This window comes from Enhydra lutris, unplaced genomic scaffold (genome assembly GCF_002288905.1).
Source record: "Enhydra lutris kenyoni isolate GAN:26980312 unplaced genomic scaffold, ASM228890v2 scaffoldscaffold45, whole genome shotgun sequence".
NCBI lineage: Eukaryota > Metazoa > Chordata > Mammalia > Carnivora > Mustelidae > Enhydra > Enhydra lutris.
The window spans coordinates 7,810,100-7,836,523 of NW_019154129.1; the positions used below are offsets into that span (position 1 = coordinate 7,810,100).

The 26,424-nt window shown below is 48.7% G+C and overlaps 1 protein-coding gene across 1 annotated transcript in view; it reads left to right on the forward strand.

The window, feature by feature from the left end:
• LOC111156070 (glutamate ionotropic receptor NMDA type subunit 2A) overlaps window positions 1-26,424 on the forward strand; it is a 368,159-nt gene that overhangs the window by 189,617 nt on the left and 152,118 nt on the right. The gene's annotated exons all lie outside the window — the stretch shown is intronic.

The following is a 26,424-nucleotide window of genomic DNA, read 5'->3' on the forward strand; positions in this document are numbered from 1 at the left end:
TCTCTAGTGTCTTTATCTGGTTTTGGTATCAGGGCAACGCTGGCCTTATAGAATGTATCTGGAAGCTTTCCTTCCTCTTCTGTTTTTTGGAATAGCTTGAGAAGAATAAGCATTAATTCTTCTTTAAATGTTTAGTAGAATTCATCTGGGAAGCCATCTGGCCCTGGACTTTTGTTTGTTGGGAGTTTTCTGATAACTGATTCAGTTTCATTGCTGGTTATGGGTCTGTTCAAATTTTCTCTTCTTTCTTTTTTTATATTATGTTATGTTAGTCACCATACCATACATCATTAGTTTTTGATGTAGTGTTCCGTGATTCATTATTTGCATATAACACCCAGTGCTCATTACAACACATACCTCCTTAATACCCATCCCCAGGTTACTCCATCCAACCACCCCCGCCCCCAGAACCCTCAAATTGTTTCCATACCCTCTCCCGGTTCGTCTCCTCCTCTCATTCCCCCCGCTTCTGTTTGCCAGTCCTTCCCCTAATGTTTTCTGTGCTATTCCTTACATTCTATGTATGAGTGAAACCATATGATAATTGTCTATCTCTGCTTGACTTACTTCATTCAGCATAATCTCCTCCAGTCCCATCCATGTCGATGCAAATGGTGGGTATTCATCCTTTCTGATGGCTGAGTAATATTCCATTGTGTATATGGACCACATCTTCTTTATCCATTCCTCTGTTGAAGGACATCTTATCTCCTTCCACAGTTTGGCTGTTGTGGACATTGTTGCTATGAACATTGGGGTGCATGTGCCCCTTCTTTGTGAAATATCTATATCTTTAGGGTAAATACCCACTAGTGCAATTGCTGGGTCATAGGGTAGCTCTGTTTTCAACTTTTTGTGGAACCTCCATACTGTTTTCCAAAGTGACTGTACCAACTTGCATTTGCACCAACAGTCTAAGAGGGTTCCCCTTTCTCCACAGCCTCTCCAACATTTGTTGTTTCCTGCCTTGTTAATTTTTGCCTTTCTTATTGTTATATAAGGTGATATCTCAGTGTGGTTTTGATTTGAATCTCCCTGATGGCTAATGATGTTGAACAGTTTTTCATGTGTCTATTAGCCATTTGTATGTCTTCTTTTGAGAAATGTCTGGTAGTGTCTTCTGCCCATTTTTTGACTAGATTATTTGTTTTTTGGGTGTTTAGTTTAAAAAGCTCTTTATAGATCTTGGATACCAGCCCTGTGTCTGTAGTGTCATTTGCAGATATCTTCTTCCATTCTATTGGTTTCCTCTTAGTTTTGTTGGCTGTTTTCTTTGCTGTGCAGAAGCTTTTTATCTTGATGAAGTCTTAAAAGTTCATTTTTGGTTTTGTTTCCCTTGCCTTTGGAGATGTGTCATGAAAGAAGTTGCTGTGGCTGATGTCAAAGAGGTGACTGCCTATGTTCTCCTCTAGGATTTTGATGGATTCCTGCCTCACATTGAGGTCTTTGATCCATTTAGAGTTTATCCTTGTGTATGTGTATGGTGTAAAAAAATGATCGAGTTTCATTCTGTATATAGCTGTCCAGGTTCCCCAGCACCATTTATTGAAGAGACTGTCTTTTTCCCATTTGATATTTTTTCCTGAATTGTCGAAGATTAGTTGACCATAGAGTTAAGGGTCCATTTCTAGAGACTCTATTCTGTTCCATTGATCTATGTGTCTGTTTTTGTGTCAATGACATGCTGTCTTGGTGATCACAGCTTTGTAATATAGCACAAAATCAGGCAATGTGATGCCCCCAGCTTTGTTTTTCTTTTGCAACATTTCCTTGGTGATTCGGGGTCTTTCCTGGTTCCATACAAATTTTAGGATTATTTGTTTCAGCTCTTTGAAAAGTGCCAATGGTATTTTGATAGGAATGGCGTTGAAAGTGTAGATTGCTCTGGGCAGCATAGACATTTTAACAATGTTTATTTTTCCAGTCGGTGAGCATGAAATGTTTTCTGTTCTTTCCGATTCCATTTTGAGAAGTTACATGTTTCTGGGAATTTATCCATTTCTTCTACTTTGTCCAGTTTGTTGACATAAAACTTTTCATAATAGTCTCTTATAATCCATTGTATTTCTGTTGTGTCAGTTGTTGTTTCTCCTCTTTCATTTCTGATTTTGTTCATTTGAATACTTTTTTTTCCCCCAAAGAGTTTGACTAAAGGCTTACCAATTTTGTTGATCTTTCCAAAGTACCAGCTCCTGATTTCATTGATCTGTTCTATTGTGGGTTTTTTGGTTTCTAATTCATTCATTCATTCATTCATTTGTTTCATTTATTTCTGCTCTCATCTTCATTGTTTTATCTTACTTTTTCATGTAACTTTGTCCTTGGCCTGTTATAGACTCAGTGGCTGTGAGGAATTTCGTTCAATATTCATTCAGCTAATGTTTATGGATTACTCACTGTGCGACATTATTTACTGAGCCCTGCTATATGCGGGGTACTATGCAAAACTCCTATTCTTTACCATTAGGCTCTAGTGTCCCCTATCTGAGCCAGTGTAGCTAGGTCCCAACAAGGAAGCCACACCATCTCCTCTCAGACTGTTGGGATCACTAGATTTTGTGCTTTTCGTGGGTTCCTAGTTTTGCTGCTCTGCATTACTTTTTTAATTAATAAAAGAAGAAAACCACAAGAACACCATCAGCAGTTCCCTGCAGATTCCTTGGGCTCCTTGCTCTTTTCACCAGGAATCCTGCGTAAAAACTGGAGCAGGGACTCTGGACTACATCATCGCAGGTGAGGAGTTCAGATGTCGCATAATGGGAGTTTGGGTTGCGTATTTAAATACTAACAAGGCTTGCTCTGCAATTCAATTGAAGGGATTCCAAATCCCAAGTGCCATAACTCAATTTTCAGACTCAGGCATCATCTGCAGGCCTCTTATGTGCTCTTCCTGGGGAACGTTCAGGGCATGAGATGTTGAAATAGGCGGAGACAAGTGTCAGATAATTATCCCTACATTCAGCGATGAGAGCTGGTGGGTGGGTCAGGGATGGGTTAAACTTTTTAATCCCTTGTGGGGCTGAAGAAGATCTTTTCAAGAGGGCTGTGAGTCCTGTGAGAGAGAGTTTTTTGGGGTGATGCAGACGAGTGCAAATCCAGCCTATTTCTCTGATCTGGATTGCTGCTCATCCTTGTGATATTCAAGCGCAAACATTTGAATGGAAGCAGGTACTCATGAGGCTGCCTAGAGGCCTGATGGCCATAAAAATGTGTGCCAACGGGCATAGTTGAGCATTTTTCTGTACCAACATAAATTGGCGCTGATTCTTCTCTTTTCCATACCAGTTCCTCTATATTCATCCGCTAATTAATTCTTTCAGTAAAATGTCTCGAACACCCCCTGTATGCCCACTCAGCCAGTACAGCTGTGAGCCAGGCCATGCCTGTGTCGACTTTGTAGTCTGCTTGGCTTGAACAACTAACTGCCTAGATACATATTTTAGGTATTTACTGAGCACTGGCTCTCTGAGGCTTGGTGGAGGTAGACGTAGGAAGCTCTTCAAGTTCCAATTTCCAATTTCTACCCTCAAGGAGCTTGCAATCCTGTATGAAAGTTAAAATGTGCAGCGGATACCTCCCATCTAGCAACTTTTCCCAACTCACTGCACATTTTGACGAGGATGCTGCTCTCCCATGCGGTCTGGCCTAAGGCCAGTGTGAAGATCAGGTGACTCAGAATCTGCTTTTTAAAATACGGATTTCTGTGCCGCACCTCAGGCTACTCAGACCAGATAAAATCTATGGGAATAAGGCTGTAGGGGACCACAGATAAAACTGTGGAGGGCACGCTGAACTTACGTGCGTGTGTTTGTGTGTGCGCACGCGCATGTGTGGCCCTTGACAGGTTTGAAGAGTACTCAGTCATCAGTTTGGCAGCTTATAGTCTGGACCTGGCACTGCCCATTGCAGTGAGGGAAGCCATGGTCCTGTGGCCAGTAAGCGTTCAAGGAGGATGGACTTGGGAGGAAGGCCCTGGGGGGGTGGGGTTGGGGGGACAACTGAGTGACATGTAGTGGCAGTTACAGGCCATTACAGTCACAGCTCAGTGTGTTTGGAGTTCACTGTGGTCCGGGTGGTTTTATCTCATTGACACCTGTTATCCTCATAGCATCTTCTGCAGAATGTACCATTGTTATGTCCACTTATAGAGGAGGAAACCACGGCACAGGGAGGTTGAGCAACTGGCCCTAAGTCACCCAGTTGGGAGATCACAGAGTTGGAATCCTAGTGCGGTTTATCGCTATCCTTCCCTCCAGCGTGAGTGAGAGGACAAGAGAAGTGCGTGTCATAAATGTGAAAACCAAGCCAGCCTGTCCTTTGGGGAGGACTTCAGTCTCACTGATAAGTGTTTTTCATGTCTCCGTCACGCTCCGGAGCTCTAGGAGTGTATTGCAGGAAACCTCCGGGAAGAGGTGCAAGCGATGTTCTCCTGCCCAGGTTTATAGAGCGGTTCTTAGGTGGGGTTCAGAGAGGTCCAGGGACTACCTCTCTGAGCCACCTAGACCTTCAGAGTCGTCATTGATCATCTCAGTGTTGTCTGACTGCCCTATTAGAGGAGATCTGACATGGCCCCACCTCTTGCTCCCTTTCCTGTGGTTGGGATTTCTCACCCCATCTCTGGGCACGATGCGATTGCATTGCTCTGGGAACCTCATTTCCTCTAGGAACTACCTCTCGGGGTTTGTATTTGCCTCCGTTCTGCTCCTCCGGTTGTCCTGTGTAAGCAGAGGGTAACTGTGTGTTGCAATTTTGTTCCTGATAATGTCTTACAAGGTAAATTGGAGTTCCACAAGGGGAGGCAAGAGAAAGAAGGTTCTTCAAAGGAAACCAGAGTCTTGGATCCAAGTGCTGAAGAGTGCTTTTGGAAGTAAAGGCTCTGCCGCTCCTTGGATGGCCCATGGGGCAGGCTGTGGCTGCGTCATGTGGTGTGAGCAGCCCTGGGTTTGCAAGGCGGGCCTGGATCCACCCCTCGTGAGCTGATGCAGGGCAGGTCCTTTAACGCATCTTCCCCATGAGTAAAACTACGGTCTCGTGCCAGATAGTCCTGACAGGCCTGGATGAGCACAGGCCCAGGGCTGAGAGCATGCAGGGCCAGAGTGACAAGCTGGTGGTGTTCCCATGGCGGAAAAAGTTAAGAGCGTTTTGTGATCACAGAGAAGCAGAGTGCTAATAAGGTAATTAGCACCTTTTCTCTGATTACCAGCCAGGAAATTATTGAAAGAGATTAAATAGAAACTGTGAAAAGATCCCTGGGTAACTGAGAAGTGAGAGAAAGGTAATAGCCTATACTCTGTGTATAAAGAACATAAAAATATGTTTTATAAGCAGAGAATGGATCTCTTCCACCCTTGCCCCAATGGCTTCCTTTTAGACCTTCCCACTTGTCTGGTACCACAGGGCCTTTGTACATGACGCTCTTTCTTCTTCTCTTTGCCTACATCACTCCTACTTCCTCAGGAGTATCTCTGACTGTCTAGGTTGTTGAGTTTCCTTCACTGTGGATTCTGAAAGCACCATACAGCTTTCCTTCAAAACATAAATGTCAGCACAAATTACACATTTGAGTGACTATTTAATCTTTGTTTCTCCTTTTGAGACCATAAGGTCTGTGGATACAGATTCCATGGCTGTTTTTTTTTTTTTTTCATCACTGGATCCCCAGCCTTGGCATTGTGCCTGCTACAGAGATGAATAAATAAATGGAATTAACTAATTAATTAATTAAAGATACAGTTAAGTGATACTTGACATCTGGTCCTTTGTATAGTTCTAGGGAGTTGGTAAACCTGGTGCTATTTGTCATTCCCGTGAAGAAACTGAGGCTGTGGGGTCAGTGACACAAATCGACTTTTCCAGGACACATACCTCGTAGACTGGAATTCGTACAGAATCCTGGAGAATCTGAGAGTTTACTCCTCTTTGCTCTAAATACAGACATCAGGTTGATTGTCGTAAAAGTAGAAGTTTTAACCACTGAGATTGAAACGAGCATACAAAAGCAAAAACAAAAATCGAAAGACAGACAACAAAGCCCACGGGACAGTGGGTTCTGATCAAGCTGCTTCTGGCTCAGCTACATTTGAAGAAAGTCTCCTTGTTGCCTTTAACTTGCCTGGAACAAACCTTGGGGAGGGGCTGATTCTATCCCGGGAATAGTTCTGTATCTCGATCACCAGCTCGAGCAAAGTAACCTTCCAAGCGACTTTAAGGAACAAGGTGGAAAATGATGGAATGATGGTAGGAGCCAGCACCCAACGCCTGGCTAAGATTTGTCAGCACAGTGATGGGTACGTAAGCCGCTGGGCATTTCTGCCTCAAGGTCGTGCAGCCCCCTAAGCTTCCTGGCTTGTTGAAGTTGGAGGTGGAGAGAGAGCCCGAATTAAGTGTCTTCCTTGGTGCTGCATGACTTGAGGACCTAATTCACGCCAACACACTTGGGCAAGGCTCCTAGCCTCATTCAAAACAAACCAGTCAACCCAAACAAAAGCAAAAATTGCATCAGAGCCCTCTTCGTGCGGGGGATACAGTGATTAGGAAAACGAAGTGGGACAAACAGGATAAAACCACACGTGGTACCTGCCTCTGTGCATGTCCCAGTGAGGGACACAAGCACTCAAGATGCCTGGGAATAAATCTCAGTTATCAGCCCTAGTCAGTGCTATGAAAATACGAGGCAGAGCATTAGAAGGTTGGAAGTTGACCTGATCGAGGAGGGCAGGAGGAGCATCACTTACAAAGTGATGATTCAGGAGTGAATTGAAGGACGAGGAAGAAGGTGTAAGCAGAACCTGGGATCCCCTCTTGGTGGGTGTGGGGCCAAAGGACACAACCGAGCCAAACAAACATTTGCAAGAGGAAGGGGTTTCCATGGAACAAGTCGAGACCACCAGGGCTTTTTCCCAAATCAGTGTCCCCGCCTCCCTGTACAACAAAGTTGGGGAAGTTGTCATCTAAGGGTGCATGTGTGTTTGTGATGGGCTTGGCAAGGGAAGGCCAGAATCGGGGCAGAAGTCATCCGGTAAGTTGATGGCATCCAGGTTCTGGTGGATGGATGTCCCAGGGGCTGGCGAGAGTCGGCGTCACCAGTTCACCAGCTGTGTTTAGTCCAGTTGCGTTTGAATGCTCAGAGGGGTTTAAATTCTGCAAAAGTGACTCAAAACTGTGTGTTAGGTCAGTCTTTAGTTTTGAAAAGCACTGGGAGTTTTATCACTGATTTACCATCGCTAATACGGTTAGGGTATTTCCTGGCCTGGTAGTCCTGTTTGTTCCTACATCTTTTGTGCCCTTAAAATTATTAACCACTGAGGTCTGTTTTTCTGCAACGTATCCCAGGAAGTTCTGAAAGAAAGGTGCTTAAGCCAGTAGTGCCGGTCAGGCATCAGTCACAAAATGCTGGGGCCTAAAATGATTTCTCTTATGGTAAGAACATGACGTCTCCTCTTTTCTTTCTCTGGGTACCCCTAGCCTTATCTGCCTACAGAGGGAGCTTTCCAAGGGAAATGGAACAGCATGAGCAAAGGTCCTGTGGCAGCCACCAGGGGATGAGAGGTCACTGCAGTGGGAGGGGAGAGAAAGCAAGGCAGCGTGTGGTCTGAGACAAGCCTGTAAGGTAACAGGGTTCAGACCCTGCTGGACTCTACAGGCCACAGGCTGGTGGTATTAGTTCTAAGAGCGACGTGACAATGAGTGGTCATTGCCACCGTGGAGGTGAAGTCTGCTGTCAAGAGGGTGAAACCCTCTCCTGAGTCCGACAATTGGCTGTAGGAATTTGAGTGTCCATAGGATCAATACCAAACCCTTCCCCAGACCAACAGCCTGCGCAATAAGGACCTCAGGATCCCAGGTGAGGGTGGCCCTGTCCTCAAGGTCGCCGTTTGCGTAATGACTGTGGAGTACATCCATTACCACTTGCTACAAAGTCTTCCCTCGTTGACGTGATGAACAAACAGTGTGCTAGCCTGGAGAAGGGAGTGGGGGGAGCCGTTGTTGGATGTTGGGGCTCAGGGCACAGCCTGACTTGTGCCACGGAGGCATTTCATTTGGGCATGGAGAGTACTGGAGTGTCGGGAAGATAGATTCGTTTAGAGGCAGAGGGCTCATTAAAATCTCAACTTTTTTTGATGCCTGCGGTGCCTCCGCTTTTCTAATTTGTAGGCTGAAAGTTCTGCATGGCCAAGGATGAGAAAAATGAAGAGAGCTGGGTTTTGGGTCTTGGGTTTTCTGTTGGCTTTGTTTTGTTTTAAGCACCTAGCTTTGCTTTCTGCCCGAGAGAGAGCTAGGTTTTACTGTCCATGTTGTCTGATGTCCATTTCATGTGAGTTTCAGGAAAGAGGCACCTGTGTGAGCTGTGAATGGGCTCCGCGTACAGCGGCCTCTCGGTGTTCCGTTCTGTCTGTCCTGTTCGGATGCCGGGGTGCTGGCAACCCTCAAGGGGCCAGCCCCGGAAAGATGACGTGGCACCTGGGGCCCTGGAGGGCTTCTGTGACCCATCTCAGTCTGCAGACCGTGCACCATCCTGACTTCTGTTATGCTCTCGGGAGCAGAGCACACCTAGCTTGTCTCTCTTCTCTGCAGAGAAAGAAGGACATGCAGAGAGAGGATGTGAGGGATGGCGTTCTTCAGCATTCTGGAGGGGTTGTGCGAGCATGGTTCGGGGGTTTAACAGAAAGAAAAGCAGTCAGCTAATGGTCCTTTACCCTGTAGGGAGTTACTGTAGGGCTTCTTATGTTTTCTCGCATGCATTTCTTTCCCAGCACTGGAGGGAGGACGGAGAGGTGCTGGCGGATGGGAAAAGAGACCAAGGTGGTGGAACAGGCACCTGGGCTCGGTTGGAACCCCAGCGTGGAGAGGGGTCTTCTCTGCCTCCGAATACATTTGTGTTTGAGTAGAAGCACGGTGCACGGTTCCGTTGGGGAGCGCTGGGCCTTCTTCTGTGGTCGCCTTCCTTTCTAGAGTCTCCTTCTCTCCTATGGGTCACTCTGAGATCTGGCTTCTGTGCAGCCGTACCTTCCCGTCTCTGCACTCTTAGACCCTCGAGACCCCCTCCCCCTCCCTCTGTCATCCAGCACTCTGCTCCCCTGCCGTCTCCTTGCACCTGTCCTCGTCCTCTGTTCCATGCTCTCTGCCCGGCTGCCAGCTCACCCACCATTAACGTTCTCTGCAAGCTCTCGAGGCTCTTCTCATGGCACACGTGTTAGGAGATGTCATCCACAGCTACGGTAATTCACGTCCTGCAGGTACGTGACTCCCAGACCCCAAACTCAGGTCCTCACCGCTCCCCGCAAGCCTCGTACCCTCATGAGCAGATGGTCCTATGCCGCCTCCCATGTGCACATCCGCCTCTCATCCCTCGGTCCTCTTGGCCTCTGTGCTCGCTCACTCACTGAGCCACCGCTCTATGCCAGGCATGGCGCTAGCTGCCAGGGGTGCCACTTTGAGGATGAAAGCAAGGTGCCTCACCTGTTCTCCACCTTTCTTTCTTCTTTTTTAAAAAAGATTTTATTTATTTATTTGACAAAGATCACAAGCAGGCAGAGAGGCAGGCAGAGAGAGAGGGGAAGCAGGCTCCCTGCTGAGCAGAGAGCCCGATGTGGGGCTCGATCCCAGGACCCTGAGATTGTGACCTGAGCCGAAGGCAGAGGCTTAACCCACTGAGCCACCCAGGCGCCCCTGTTCTCCACCTTTCTAAGTGACATCGCCAGTCACCCAGCCAGCCTTCTTGAATCCCCATCTGCTCTGCACCCGAGAACCCCTGCCTGTCCCCTCAGTGGGTTCCCAGAGCCAGTGGATGGCATCTGCTAAGCGCCCCCGACTCTCCTCTTCTTGATCCCCATCGCCACTACCCAGGTCCAGGTGTCTCTCCTTGTCCTGGGATGGCTTCAGTGGCCTCTCGACTTTTCCTGCCGCAGTCATTCCATGCTCTAGCCAGAGCGCTGCTTTCCGACGACAGAAGTCTGCTCACGTCACATCTCTGCTCTTCTTCAGGAATCTTCTCATCAACTCCAGAAAACCTTAGCTCCTTATCTGTATTCTTCTGCTCTCTCTGCGTCTCTCCTCTCCCACCCCTCTCTTCCTTCCCCCCATCCTCTCTCCCTTTCTTCCTTCTTTCTCCCACCTTCCCCCACTCCCTCCTTGCCTGACCTCCTCCCTTCCCTCCAGCACTGACGTGAATCGGTTCCACAGACAGATCTGATTAGTTCCCTTTATTGGCAGGCTCTGCCACACATACCTCGGAGAGATCAGACAAACAACTCCTGACCTCACAGAGCTTACACTCCATCAGGGCCCACCAGACAGGAAACAGGCATAATAAGGAAATCAGATGAATTAGATGGAACCTTCGTTGTCAAGTGCTCTGGATCCAGAGTCTGTAGTAACCCGCATCTGAGCCAGAAGCAGGCCCCCCTCCCCCCAGGCCCACCTCCTTCCCGAGCCGCATGCTTCCCCTACCCTCGGCTTTTCTGCGTCCATTTCTTTGGCGCCAAGCTGCTGGCCATTCTGAGCGCACGCGTGTTCATCTCCTTGCTACATCGTTGCACACTGTCTGCCGTGCGTGGGATTCTCTCTCCAGACCTCTCCGGCCTGCGCCCATTTGCCTTCCATTCAGGAACAGCTTAGGCGTCACCTTGCTCTGGACCCTTATAGCCCCTTCTTGCTGGGTGGATTCTCTCTTTCTGATCCCACCCCTGGTTCCCTGTTCCTTCTCTGCTCTTGGCTGTCAGCCCTTCTGGACTGTGGGCCCCCTGAGGCTGGGCCGAGCTCTGCCGCTTTCTCTCTGAGCGTGTCTAGGAGGCCAGCCCCTCCCCACCCTCTGGCCTCCATTTTCTCATGTGGAGAAGGAGAACCATGCACCGATTTCTCATAGTTGCTACCCAAAGGTGAGGGGCGTCGCCAGGGCTGGGTCCGCGGGTGGTGTGTCGGGGTCCTCCTTGCTTGGAGACCCTAAAAAAAGGGTCCCTTCCGTGCTCAACAGCTCTGGAGAAGACAGACCATCCTGAGCCTGCAGAGCTGGGCAGCTGACCGGGTCGTGGCCAGGAGCCAGCACTGAGTGTGGCTGGAACTGGACGCCCGGGGGCTGTGCAGGGACGCCAATGGACCGTCATTGATTGTGGTTTTCTCCTGTCAAGCGGTCATTTGGAACCCTTTTCAGAGGCTGCACGTCACTTTGAATCCACATTGAATTGACATTCAATTTTCCCTTTTATGCCGCTTCTTAGGAAAACACCCAAACCATCAGTTTTTCTGTTAAAATCTCTCCCTTCCCACTCCTGTGTACATTTTCTAATGCCTTTTGTGCTCGGAGTTCAACAACGGCAAATCCCGGTCACGAGGAGTCCAGCCTCTTTTTTTTGCGCTTTGCGTGGGTCAGGGCTTAGAACTGCTCTTTGCCGTGTGTGTCTACACGGAGCGCAAACACGCACATGAGAGTTGAGCGCTGCCCTGTTCAAGGGGTCGGTGGTGTTCCTCGTTTGGTCTACTTATCTTCAAGAGTCAGAGAGATGAACAGACCTGGGGTTCTTCAGATTCCTAGGTCTTCTCATGGGATGGAGGCTTCACGTTCTGTGGGCTTCGTGGGGAGAGCCGTTAGCAAGCAGAATGTCATGTCCCTGCAAAACGGGGCCCCTGATGCTGCTTAGTCTCTTGGCGTTGGCCCGGGGCTCATTCTTCTACCCGGAAATGCCACTTCAAGAAGAAGACGATGGCAGGGGGCAAGCACTGTAGGTGCTTTCTGAATCCACGCAGCACGAAAGGGCACAGGCAGGTTAAGATTGAAGAAGAGGAGGGTTGCCCAGGGATGGTGAGCCTGTTGCTCTGGGATCCAGCAAAATCGGAGTGAATGTGCTTGGGCCTGAATACTGTCCACTCCTTGTGTTCAGACTGATGGTGCCATGAGATACCGTGGAAACGGTGAGTGGCCTGTAAGAAACAGGCAGTGGATGATGGCCGCAGTGGGTCAGGTGTGGCCCGGACGGGCTGTGGGCCAGGCTCATCGACGCCACGAGGGAGGTAGGTGGCAGTTGCTTTTCCTGTCTCACGGCAGAGGAAACAGGGGCTCAACACTGTTGAGTCAGTTTCTCAAGGCCACAGAGCTGCTATGTGGGAGAACAGAGGTTCGAACTCAGAGATGTCTCATCCCCAGATCTGCGTGCCTCCCACCGCGGCACCAGCTTCCTCCCTGCGGTCCCGCCCCGGGTGGTAGGGGGAGGGTCTGTGCTCTGGCAAAGCAACTAGAATCATCCTGACAGAGGGGAAGGGCTTGGTGGCCCCCTGTGGAGGAGGCTGGTGGGAGAGTCCACTCCTGCTGGAGGTAGTGCAAGGTCAGGGGTGACTGATGACCACAGGGCTGTGTCGGGAACTTCGCAAACTCGGGAAAACAGAATGATGTGGGCGGCGGTGGGCTCTTTCCAAGACCCCAGGAGCATCTTCCTTCCCCCTAGGCCAGTCCCTCAGGCCACTTTGAGGTCCAAGGGCTCCTTAAGGGACCCCTTCATCCCAAGGGGGGCCTGCAAGACTGAAGGAACCTGCTTGCTTATCTTTTTTTTGTATTAAAAATCCACATAACATAAAATTTAGCGTGCAGTCATGTTAAACTGTACAGTTCGGTGGCATCGAGTACTGTGACGATGTTACACAACCACCGTCTATTTCTGGAACTTCTTCATCACCCCAAAGGAAATCCCGGACCTGGTGGCCATCTCTCTCCTCCCTCTCCCTTGCCCAGCCCCTGGCAAGCACTGCCGCCCTCGCTGCCGGTCTGATCTGCCTGTTCTGGACGTGTCCTGTACTCAGAGCCTTGCAGCATGCAGTCTTCTGCGTCTGGCCTCCTGTGCTGGGGATGTGATGGGGGAGGGGTTTGGAAGTGGGGGTGGACCGGGGAAGCCCCGAGCAGTGTGGACACAGGTTCTGTTCCCAGGTGTGGATGGACAGGGGTACCATTTTGTCCGAATCAGCTGGATTCCTGAGTTCTGGAGGGCACATAGCAAGCCTTGAGACCCTGAGGAATCCTAGCCCGGTCGCCCCCCCCAAAATCGTGCATTTGTTTCCTGCCTGCCCATCGTCAGAGTTGGGGCAGCAAAAGGTTCCTTTGTTTCAGACACGGAGATCTGCCTCTGGCACCTTCCTCCTAACACCCACGTTCGCACCATGCTCCCACCTCCCCAGCTCCCTCTGTGCCCCTCACTCAGCCGCATTTTCTCTCGCCGAACATTCCTTCCTTCCTTCCTCGACTCTGTTGTTCATTCATGCGTCCGCTTACTCATACCTTCAGCGAACGTCTTCTGAGCTCCGCCAGCTACGAGGGGCTGGGCTGGGTGCCGTTGCTGCGGGGATGAATTTACCATGAGTCTAGTTGCGTGGAGACAGATATTTAAATAGACACTCAAAATACCCGCTGACGAGATCGACAGTAGAGGCGTGGACAATGTGTTCTGGGAGCACCGTGGGGGTGGAGTGGGGGAGAGAGGACAGGAGAGGTGGCAGCCGCTCGGTGTGTAGTGGGTGAGCTGGCATTGGTCCACGCTCTGGTTCCAGAGCTCTTGAGCGTCATCCCCAAGTCCTGGGTCCCCCACACCGTCCGGGGAACTGGAGTCGCACTAGGTCCATTTTACAGAAGAAAAGGTGGAGGTGCGGGGAGACTCAGCGGCAGGGCCAGTGTGTGGGAGAGTGGGAGGCCACATCCAGGGGCGTCCTTTTTCATGTGGCACATGGACATGGGCATCGTCTGGGTGGTGGCCACTGCCTGCCTGGTTCCTGGGTGGCTCTGGTTCTGTCCCGGGAGTGGAGAGGTTCACCCCAGCGAGGCCCCTCTTCCTTTGCTCCCCCATAGTACATTCTGACTCCCAGCATCCCCCTTCTCCCCAAAGCACTTTGTCGGATGAGGTGAGGGGGCTCACAGGCTGGGACATGTGGCTGGCTCATCAGCTGGAGAGGCCGGACAGAAGCACACAGAGGTGGGGGTGACAGACAGCAGACCCCATCCGGCCTCCCTCCCCATTCTCCCTGCAAGCCAGAGGCCGCTGTGGGGTAGATCTGTAGGTTGGAACCTCTGCTCTGCCAAATGCTGGGGGACTGTGGGCACGTGACTGAACGTCTCTGGTGCGGCTCCTCAGCGCTCAGTCCAGGGACCAGCAGCTTCGGTGCCACCTGCGAGCTTGCTGGCAATCCTGCAGCCGCCACATCCCAAATCTTAATCCAAGGCAGAGCAAGATCCCCCCCGTGACCCCTGGGCTCCTTAACATCAACAGGCACCTCTCTCTAAGCCTCAGCTTCCCCACCCTGTAGAATGGGAACACAGATACTTTCCCCTGGCAGGTCAGCGAGCTAATGAGACACATGTGGAGCTCTCTGCTTAGCTGGTGGCTTATCCTGGTTTGCCCAGGACCGAGGGGCTCTGAAGATGCGGACTTGGAGTTCTAACCTGGGGACGCAGCTCGTGCCTGGCACCCAGTCCGTGCTCCCACGATTAGGACCCTCAGGAACCACGTGGGGCAGAGCCACGGGAGAACCGTCCGTAGCTGCACTCATGCTGAGCTGGCGGGTTGTAGTGTTTTGGGTGTCCTTGTCGCCAGCATGGTTGATTCTGTCGTGAGGACAGCACAACCCCCGTAATCCCAGCTCTCTTGAATCAAGCTCTCAGTGGGAGCCAGCGGCACTCACATTGTCTCCATCACAACATCCTCCTTCGAGGAGGGACTAGATCCCCTTCATGGTACACATGGGAAAATGGAGCCTTACAGATACTGCCTCTTTTGCCTAAGCCCAGACATCAGTGAGAGGAGGGGCCAAGACGGGACCCTGTGTCTGAGAGACACCAGCATCTGTGCCTTCAATCACAGCGATATACAGACTCCCCAAGGGAGATGCCGTTCCCTCCCGAGGCTCAACTCTCAGAGTTGTTTGTTGATGTTTCCTAGAGAACAGGGTCGTTTTGAAGAGGATGTTGCTGCTCTAATGTTGACTGCCAGGGCCTGCCCCCCGCAAGGGTTATGGGACAGCCTGCAATTCTCCCTTTTCCAAAAATAAAGCTGCCTCCTTCAGTCCAGCAGTGGCCCCCATGTGTGTGTGTGTTTGTGTGTGTATGTGTGTGTGAGAGAGTGTGTGACAGCTAGAGACAAAAACTTAATGAACAGGACCTGTTTGCGTTTTCTCCTCGCTGGAGCAGCTTAATGACAAGCAGTTATTATTGGCTGCTACTTGTCAGGTCTTTCGTCCGGGTCACAGCAGCGGTGGCTGTCACACTCCTAGAGAGGAAACCAATCTTGGTGGCATATTAAAGAAAAACAAAACAGAAAGGGAGGATGAAGAGCTTATGCACAGAAGACAGAGCTGTGTGGAGAGAGGCAGCGGCCCCTGGGGAAGAAGCATGGACCAGAAAAAGGGAGGATAGGAATGGAAATATGCTACTCCATTGTTTGAGTTTTTCCAATCTAAGCTCAGAAGATGAGAGAAGAATGAACCCTGTTATTCTCTACCTTCTTCCTTAGCTAAAGTGGTGTCAGGAATCTTTGGTTGCCAGGGACGGAAAAGCTGATTCAATTGGCTTAAGCAAAATGAGATGATTAACTGGGATATGCAGTGACAATGAGGACAAGATAGCTTCAGGTGTGGCTTGAACAAGGTGCTCAACAAGGGTATCAGGTCTTGGTAACTCTTTATCTTTCAGCTTTGTCTTTATGTCTTATGGTTTCCTCTTCAGGATGGTGTATGTTGGCATGAGGCTGCCAGAAATCCTTGCTGGACCTCCTTCCAAAATTCAAGTTTAACAATAAGAGAAACTGTCTTTTCCTAGTCACTTTTTCCTGAAACTCTGAGAGTCACTCTGAACGGACCTGTTAGGATACATTCCTACCCCTGAACTCATTGCTGACACTATGGGGACTGGATGAGCCAACAGGGTTGGCTGACAGAGGGGAAGGGATGGCTCTCCATGGAAATTCACTATTACCAAGAAAGAAAGAAAGGATGTCCAGTGGTTAGAGTAACAAATGCCCATGAGGTATCCCACAGAGGCTTAGGCTTCTCTAAGAAAAGAAATGTGGGAAAAAAAAAATGGCCCTGATGCATAGAGCCAAGGCCAGTAGATACTTGCAGTTAGGACTGGCAGAAAAAAAAAAGAAAAAAGATCCCCAGGATTTGGGTTTATCAGCAGCTCAGAGACCTGATTTTGTGATCTCCGATCAGGTAGAATTTCCCTCTGGCTTTCTATGTGAGAATGGCTGGACCCAGCCTCAGATAATCCATCATCACTAACGACCCTGTTTAGAAACCTTGAATCAGACGATCACCTGCAGGTTGACGGAGCACGGGGTGAAGCCAGCTTGGGGCTTTGCTGTGTCCTTGCATAGAAATAAGAGCGTCTTTCTCAGCAGGTGTCTCTTCTTGGTCAGCCTGCTAACGATGGAGGAAGCAGGGCTGGGTCCAAGAGCGGCAATCATCGTGTGGTTTGGATGAATGCGGAGTGTTGGGCTGTCATTAACTTTTCGCTTCGAGGCTCAAGGAATACATCTCTCCGTGCATTTGTGTACGCTCCCTTCCAGCATTGCGTTACTTGCCCGAGGGAGAGCTTGGGTCTGGACGATGGACTGGGGAACTAGGTCTGGAATGCCCGGGCCGATGGGGGGAGTCTAGGCTCACTGTTCGATGTTCATACACCAGTTGATTGAACGATAGCACAAACATTCAGGTGCTTTACTGCACCTTCAATGTAGGCTCCTGTCTTGGCACGGATCAGAATTCCAAAGGGAAGAATAAAGCTTGCTCATGTAAAACCCTAACATCCCCAGAGTTCCAGACCCTCTCCCAGCTTCCCTGCCGGAAGTGCATTTAGTAGATGAATTGTTTGGAATAAGGTTGACTTAGGAATTAAATCAGACCCCTTACCATGACTGTGAGGACACCTCCGCTATGTGATACGGCCTCTGCTTCCTGTCCTAACTCATCTCTCTTCGCTCATCCTCCCTTAGTCATTAAACCTGAGCTGTTCTGATCTCCTTCTGTTCCCCGAACTTGCCAAGCCCCTTCCTACCACATGCTGCTCCTTCCTCTCCGATGGCTCTCCTTATGCCGCCCCACCCCTCCGCTTTGCCTGGCTGATTTCTTCATATACTTTTGATCAGCCCCAGTGTTGCAGACCAGCTGCTCTAAAACAGTTCTCCTCTCCACACCACTCCGAACTCTTACGTCATCTGAGCTCCTTGAACTTATTCTGTGTGTCGAGTTCATTCTTTCATGTCTATCTGCTCTCTTAAGAATGCAAACTTCATAAGCGCAGGGACCTTCGCTTTTGGTAGCCTCTTTCCCTAGATTCACTCCCCTGGACCCATGCCCAGCACATCACTGGCATTTGTTAAATTCCTTGAGTGGTTGAAAAGCAATCAATAGATGAATGTTTCTCGAGCAGTAGATCTGGCAGGTCTGCTTAGAGACATCAAGCATTAGTCTCTCTTTCCACCCACAAGCATCCTTGCAGACTCAGAATGTTGGCCCCAGTTTGATCCCCAAAGCAGTGGCCTGATGCCGGCAAGGGGCTGAGGGGGGGACTCCAAAGGCCGTTGTGCTCTGCCCTCAAGAATTCTAGTCTGAGCAGCAGGCAAGAGGCATGGCTCTCAGTAATTGGGCACCTGCGCACAAGTCAGGGCTGAGGAGTAAGAAGTAAAAGCAGAAATGCTGGGAATTCAGAAGTGGGAGAACTAACGAGTCCACAATGGATGCGGGAGCTGGGGCTTGATGGTCAGGGCTACCGTCTTCACCACTGTCATGGCCAGCTCAGGTTGACCGAGCCCTTGCCCCACACCAAGGGCTCTCTCTGCCCCATCTCTCGAAGTATGCGCAGCAGCCCTCCAAGGTGTGATGCCTCCTATTGTCATTTCCATTTTTCAGACAGGGAAACAGAGGCTTGGGTCAAATAACTTCTTTGCAGGAGGAAGCAGGTCCTGCTGAGGCTGCCAGCAAAGCCATGTTCCTCTTACACAACCCCCGCTGCTTGTGGTTTCTCTGTGTAGAAAATGGTTCATACTTGATGGCATCGTGCTACATTAAGGTAGCGCTGAATTAGGGGTGTCTGTCCCTATGGTGCCCACTGATTTAGGTGAAATTTGGAGCAAGTCATTCTAGATTTTGTAGCCTTCGTTTCCTCACCTTGAAGATAGAACAGTTGGACTTGGCAGTACAGACTCTTCCTAAACATGAGCATGTTCTGGAGAACATATGTATTCTAGAACTCCTCAACAAAGACTCTGGTTCAGTGGGGGTGGCCTAGAGCCTGGAAATCTGAGGGTATGAGAAATCCCCCCGGGGGAGCACAGCTACAGGGCTGGATACTGAAGACTTAGATCTGCGTTTTCAACCCTGGTTGTGTATTACATTCACCCAGGGAATTTTTTTAAAAGTCCTGGACCCTATCCCAGACCCAGTCACTTGGCATCTTTAGGTGTGGGGCTGGTGGGAATGGATCAGCTTTAAAGTTTAAAGCCTGCTAGCTTTTGAGATATGGCTAATGTGACTGAGAACCCAAATAATTAATTTTATTTACTACTTTTAAATGAAGTTTATGTAGTCCTGTGCGGCCAGTAGGTGTTACATTGGAAGCCCAAGCTAGCATAAGGTTGAAGGCTTGGTCATTCTAAGAGGCTTCGTTCATTGCTCCATCCCCAACCACAGAGCTTCTCTTAGAAATTATTTTACATGATCTCCATCTCTTGCATCCTAGTCTGAAACCCAAGTGCTCAGACTCTGAGTTAAAACTGCAGGGCCTCTCCTGGTCTCCAGCTCAGAGCATGGCAGCCACCCTTGTTTTTTGGGAGCCCACCAGTCACCAGATACTTAAGGTTAAACTTCTAATTTTTTTTTCTTTTTTTAAAAAATAATTTTAAATCCAAAAACTAATGACGTGCTATACATTGGCTAATTGAACTTAAATAAACTTATCATTTGTAGAGAGATGAGAGAGCAGAGAAAGGTGCTGCTAGGTTATTTTAGAAAAATGATGGTGGATTGGGTCACAGGAGAAGCAAAGTGGGGGGGACAGAATGTAAATCATGAAACAGTCCAATGAATGGGGGTTGCTTAGAGTAGAATTCTGTGTTTGTGGGTGAGGGAGCTGATGTGCTTTTGTGAAATGATGGACATAATGGGAAATGATGGGGTAAAATATGAAGCCTTCCTTTGGTTTTCCTCCCAAGCACACATTACTTGGCTTCATTAACTCACTCAGCAGTTTGCCTGATCACATGCTTGTTGGAGTCCCTGACCCCTCTCAGGTACTGAGATGGACTTTGAGTCCAAACACTTGAGTCCAGATTGTGATGGGGCTGGTGTGTGTTTTTACTTTATCCTGAAGGTTGTGAGAGTTGCTGAGAAAAAAATTTAAGAAGGAGGACATCATGCTCCAGTTTGAACTTTAAAAAAAGTAACTGGAGCAGCAGTGTGGAAGGTGGGTGGGAGAGGGACAAGACTTGGGCAGGGACTCTGTACAGGAGGTCCTCACTCTTGTCTGAGAGAGAACTTCCAAGGGTCTGGAACATGGGCAGGTACAATAGGGAAAGGAAAAAGAAATAATCCTCTGGGATGATGAAGAAATAATGGGTGCCCCTAAGCTGGAGTGGCAGGTAAGCACAGTAGTGAATGTGGGAAGAGATCTCTCCTATCCCAAAAGGAGAAAAATGAGTGATAGAACATAAATCATAGAACACTCCAATAAATGGAGGTTTCCTGGAGGGAAATTTTGTGGACGATGGAGCTGATGGGTTTTTAGGTACAATTTCCCCTCTTAGGCTCAGTCTTCTGCATCAACTGATTGCTAGTTGATGTGAGATTATGGATGTTGGTTTTCTATTTCTGGGGCATTTTTTTTTTCTAGTTGGGTGCCTCAGGAATGATTGAGTGGTGGTTATTAATCACACACACACACACACACACACACACACACACACACACACACCTGTTTCCTGTTCTGCACACCTTGTTATCAGTGTTTTTCAGGAGCTTTGCATCCAGTTTCTGGATTCAGATTGCCTGATCTTGAATCCTGACCCTGCCATGTACCAGCTGTGTGTGTTTAGGCAAGTTACCTTCTCTGAAGCAGGGTTTTGAAATCTCTAGTACAGGGATGATGATATGACCTCTTGCTACATGCTACATTGTACTGCATATTGTGTATGCCCATTAAATGTTAGGTGTGGTGAGGACCATGGTGATGGTAATTCTGATGAGGAGGAAAGGGAGATGGATAGATGGAGGTGTTGATGAACGATGATGGCGGACAACAATGTTGATGACAGTGGTGGATGATGAGGAAGAGGAGGAGGAGGAAGATGGATAGGATGGTGGATGATGATGTGGTTGATAATGATGGTAGTGATGGTGGGTGATGATGGTAGATCAGATGAGCGAAGGTAGGTAATGGTGGTAGTGGATGATGATGGTGATAGATAATGATATGATGATGATGATGATGGTAGTGATGGGTGATGATGATGCTGGATCAGATGAATGAAGGTAGATAATGGTGGTGGTGGATGATGATGGTGATGGATGATGGTGATGGTGGATGATAATGAATAATGATGATGGTAGTGGTGATAATGGTGATGATAGATGATGAATGATGGCAGATGATGATGGGGGTGGATAATGATGATGATTATAGTAATGGTGGATGATGATGGTGAATGATGATGATGGTAGATGGTGGTGGATGATAAGGGTGGTGGATGATAGTGATGGTACCTGGTGCTGGTGGATGGTGATGATGGTGATGGTAGAAGATGATGGTTGTGGATGATGATGGTGGTAAATGATACGATGGATGATGATGATGGTGGTGATGGAGGAGGAGAAGGAGAATGACTGATGATGGGATAGAGATCCTTCAGTGGCACAGAGTTAGCTTGTGAGAATGCTGTTCTTCTAAGCTCTCATGCTTATCAAATTTGGTGCCTTTAGTTTTCCTCTCATCCATGGAAGCAGAAATAAAATATATCTAAAAGCTCAGTTAATACGCAGTAAGAGTGGCAGAAACACCCCAGGGTTTACCAGGACAATCCTCCTGTGGGAAAAAGAAGATTCCCAAGGAGTCTCTCTCAGTTTTTGCTGGGTCACCTGCATCATTATCTTTGTTTTGGTGCCCACCCTGGCAGGCAGAAGGAAAATAAGCTATGGAAATGGGTACAGGGTTGACAACAGTGAGCAGTTCTCTCAATACTTCCTAGGGATGAGCTTCCTTCTCCTTTATCTCCTCACCAAGTACATATTGAGCCCCTGCTGTATGTCAGACATTGAGCTAGGTTCTGACAATACTAACTTGAATAATACTCATGCTGCTGTTGAGAGGAGACCGAGAAAAATTAACAACTCAGCACTGGAGCTCAGATACTCAGCTCACAGAAATTCAGTTTCACTTGTGTTGGCATGGGGCACAAGCACTGGGATTTTTTTTTTTTTTTAACAACCCTCAAATGATTCCCCTGTGCAGCCAGGAATGAGAGCCACTGGTGTGCATGAGGGAACATTTAATGACGTTGCATCTTGTACCAAAGCTGTTGTTAGCAGGGTGAGGTGGGTGGGTTTTAGGGAAATCACTTAACCTCTCTTCCTGTGACTTTATGAGGAATGTCATCCATGAGGGTTCTAATCACTTGCAATATCTCATTCCTTGAGTAGTTAGACTCAAAGAGCTAATGGGTATGCGTGTTCTTTATAGCCTTTGTGAATGGGTAAGTGAAATGAAAGTTGGTATCAGACTCTGTTAAACATCATGCCTTGATACCCATGGAGTCAGGTCTCACCCTGAACACTCACTCTGGAACATTCTAGAACATGAGATCAGGAACTCTCATCTAATGAGACCTCGGTTTAGGGTGGGACCGAAATACAGAGTGGAGAGCAGACACCCAGAATCCCACACTCCCTGCCTCCCTCGCTCTGTGTTTAAAACAGTTTGTTCTGTCTTCAGCAGAGCAGTGAGCCTGGGGAGAGAACTGCTCTTGCTGCAGAACCAAAGTGGGTGTCTGAAATCTGTTCCTCTCCCCCGGCTGCACACTGCTGAGGAAGCCGGTGCCAGAGGTGGTCAGAGACTGCTCTGTAGAATCTGAAAAGGACAGGCTGAGGGATGGCAGGAGGTGGTGAGTGCAGGAGAAACAGCCTCTGCCACTCAGGTAGGAAGTGGGAAGAATGTTCAGGGCCTTGAAAAGAGGGCCATGTGGCATATCAGATGCCAGGCCCTGGGAGTGTGGCCAGATTCCTCCGTCACCTTCTGCCAGTCCGTAAAAATACCTTCGAAAAATCCGGGGCTAAACGTGAGCCTCCTCGGTGTCTCACTGTGCAGTTCTGTTTTGCAAATACCTTCTCCCTTCCATCCCTCCATAAGGCATACAGAGCCTTGGGTCTGGAATGGGTTTTGAAGTTTCAGATGCCAGTGGAAATGATGGTGGTTCAGGGTAACTGCGGGAGATCCATGAAGGACATGAGCGATGGTTTCTCTCCAAAGCATGATTCATCAGTGTGAGGAAAGATAGTCCCTTCTCTTCATGTGGCCTCCTTGGGCTCAGAGTGAGTGGGCTGACTTGCAGAGGGTGGGTGAGGAGGAGGGGCAGGCAGTGTGACGCTGGCATGTCAGTAGATCTGGACATACCAGTTTCTGAACTGGGATCAGGATCCCCTTAGGTTTCTGGCTCTGTCCATGTTTTCTAGAGGACTGAAGATGTGGAGAGGCATCTCTAGACTGTGGGGAGTCAGGCATAGATGATAGATGAGCCTGCCATCCCAGTTCAGCCCTTCTTCTTGGAAGCCCCTGGCCCCCGCACACCCTGAGATGGTGCTTATTATGCCCACCTTATAAGCAAAGAAACTCAGATGCAGAAAGTTTCAGAATTCACCCACGATCATGTGGTTAGTTTATGCCGAGCCACAACTTGAACTCAAGTCCAGTAGACCCCAGAGCCCATGCTGTTTCAATTATAAAATGACTGGTGTGCATAAAGGGGTAGGCTGGGGAGTCTCTTCTTAATGTGATTGTCTAGGGGAGCCACTGATGACCATAGAGGAGGGGAGTGGCATGGTTAAGGCAGTGTCCAACCAGGAACTTCCATCAGGCAGTCATGACCCAGGTGAATTGTTGGGATGCTCGAGTCCAAAGTGGGAATTACACCTGACCCATGGGGAAAGTAACTGTGACGCCAACTTGTTGAGGACTTGATATGTGATGGGTACTGCCCTGGATGCTTTTCTACAAGGAGGTCATTGAATCCTTCCTGCTTAGTGAGGAAGTGTGATCGTCACCAGCAGGGTCGTGCAGGGCTGAAAACCTTGGAATCTCAAAGGCAGGCCAATCTGATTTCCCTGCCCGTATGACCCCGGAGGAGTCACTCTGGCTCTGAATCTGTTTCTTCGTTTGTATGACAAGGATCATGCTGGGATCCGTTGAGGAAGGTGGTTGGAGGTAGGATTAACTGAGCTACTACACTGAAAGCGTTGAGCCACATAACTCTTATAGACACATTAACTAGTATAATCATTAACATTGCCATACCCATTGTACAGATGTGGAAACTGAATCTGGGAAAGGCGAAGTGAATTTTTCCCCCCAAGGCCACCCAGTTAAGATCGGTACCCAGACAGCATGACCCCAGAAGTTACACTGTTGTCCATCCTGGGGAGAAGATACTAATGGGGACTAGAAGAGAGTTACAGGAGAGATTCAGCCTGGACTAATGCACCGGGGGGGGGGGGGGGGGGGGGGGGGGGGGGGGTAGGTAGGGTGGGAATGGCACAGGCAAGGAGCTTGCACATGTTTTTACACAGACGGCTGTGACAAACAAGCCTGTGGCTAATGAACTGCCATCCCTATAATTATCTTTCTCCTTCACGAAGTTCACAGTGCAGCCGTGCCCTCCTCCCCACATGGGGAGTTAGGTAACGCTGCACTTACAGAGCTTCCAGCTCTGCTCTGTGCACAAAGCTGCTTGTGGATACAGTAACGTCTGCCTCATAGCACAAGGAGCAGGGGCGTGGGAGCATCCCAGACACCCCCTCTCTCGACATCTAGCATGCTAGATCTCCACCTCTCCGCTAATTCCGATTATGCCTAGCAAGTGTGTCCATAGGATCATCTCAGAGATCCTTTTTATTGAGTTTCGACCGTGCCCTGCTTAGCATCTGCCCTCCTGGGATCTTTCTCCATGCCTCGTGTGCTCAGGGCAAGAAGATGCTGATCCCTTTGCCTTTTGCAGTCCTGATGTGACTCTGGTCAGCAGCTTCCTTGGAGCCATCTTTGCTCTATGGGGATTGTTACACTTCCTTGGTAATTAAGTTTGGAGCTTCTCGGTGCCATCCCATGAAGCACCCGGAAGTGTGTCGTGTTGGTGGATGTCACTGCCTTGAGACTTGACTTCTCCGCCTTCATCTCTTGCTGGGTTTTTTAGGTTATTGTTGTTTTGGGTATTGAACAAGGTTCTATGAGCAGCTTTTGAGGCTTGAAGGACTTTTGTATTCCTTTTCTGATCAGAAAAGGTCACTTTGTATGTTTCAGAGATTGGATGGAGGACTGGTAGGTTGGTGATGTTGAAAGATTTAATTTTTTTGGACATGACATTCAAGAGCCATAAACCGAATTCTTCTGTTTTGCTTTGTGTTTAAACCAAGGACATTCCTCTTAGACTTCATTCACACATTCATTTACTCACACGTTCCCTCATCCTGCATTTCCCGATGTGTCATGTGCCAAGCCTTCTGCCAGGTTCTGGGGACAGAGAGATGAGGACAGCAAGATCTCTGCCCTTGAGCCGTTCATGGTCTTGTTGAGGCGTGATTTAAAATGATTAATCAATCTAAGAATATTGGATTTCTCCAAAAGCTACTATAGGGAAAAAGATAATTATCCAAAGTCTTTAAATCTGTTACCCATTTTAATTGATTTAATTAGGTAAAATTCATAAAGCTGTATTGTTGGAAGGAGCCCAGAGGCATTTATTCCTGTTTTTTTGTTTTTGGTTTTGGTTTTTTTTTCCCCCTTCTCTGCCTTCAAGCCGAGCTGCACTTGAATTATCCCCCAAACCCATGCATTTCAGAAAATGGAAGTATTTTGAACAACTATGGCTTTTGGCCCATTCAGATAAAACTTTCTATTCAGTGAGCACCCCAGGGAAAACTTGGCGGACTTCTTGAAGGGTTGACATGCATGGCTACAAAGTATTGTTTTGAAAGACAAATGGAACCATCCACTCTTAATACACACACACACACACACACACACACACACACACACAGAGAGAGAGAGATGGAACCCCCATATTCCTACCATTGAGGTGAACGCATATCCTGTAACTTGGATTCTAGACTATGGGAATGTAATCCCATAGCTCAGAATGCAAAACGAAAGCACTGCTGCACTATAGTAAGGACCCCTTGAGAATTCTTTTAGTTCCCGGGGACAGAAAACCCTATCTCAGCACTTGTCACATTGTGTTTTGTTCTGACACAGAGGCACACCTTCCATTTAGCTGGCTTTTTGTGCACCTTGCCCATCAGTCAGCAGCCTGGTCTAAGCACCTGCTATCTGCAGGTCTTCAGTGATCCCAAGAAAGTCGTGGCTGTGTTCTGGAAAGGGGGCTGGTCGTGGAACCAGATCCCAAAGTCGTTTCGAGCCTCATGACCGCCCCCCGCCCCCGCCAACACCACCACCTGCACAGAATCATCATGGGGATTTTAGGAGTTACGGGGTGTGAAGGTAGTTTATAAGTTGTCCAACTGTATGCACTGCCTGCCTTTTCTAAATGGAAGTCTGTCCTCATGATCAGATCATGACTTAGGGAGGTGTTAGAGCTATCAGAGGCCCTTTAACCCAACACAAGTTGCCACGTGCCTTTCCAGAGTCAGAACATTGAGCAGCTCCCTCTTATGCTTGAATAAGGTCTGAGGCCACACGTAGTGGGGTTCCTGCCGAGTTCTTCACCATCTTTTCATCCCCCTGCTTCACGAGTGATAATGCGTTTACCTCTGGCTTCTAGAATCCTCGAGGTGTATCTGTAGGGCCTCTGAGTATCATATTCCCCCGTTCCCCTTCTTCCTCACCCGGATACTCCCTCAGCATCCCCTTACGCTTCTCTCAGCCTCTAGTCCCAGGACATTGCTCTTCCCCAAATTCCCACCAGATCTGCGAAGGTAGAGACCACGTCTGTGTCTGTCTTCCATATCATTTACCCATGTTCTAAAATGGTGTTGCTGCATAGTTAGGGGGTCAACAAGTACTTGTTGATCCAGAGAGACATTTAGGTAGAATGTCCAGCGAGCATTTATTATACTTTATAGTACACAGGAGTCTAGAATCCAAGCGACAAATCCCACTTGGACTAGCTCAAGCAACCATGCCTTATGTTGGCTTATGACCAACAGGTCCAGAGTCGGTGGCTTCAGGCATGGCAGACGCCA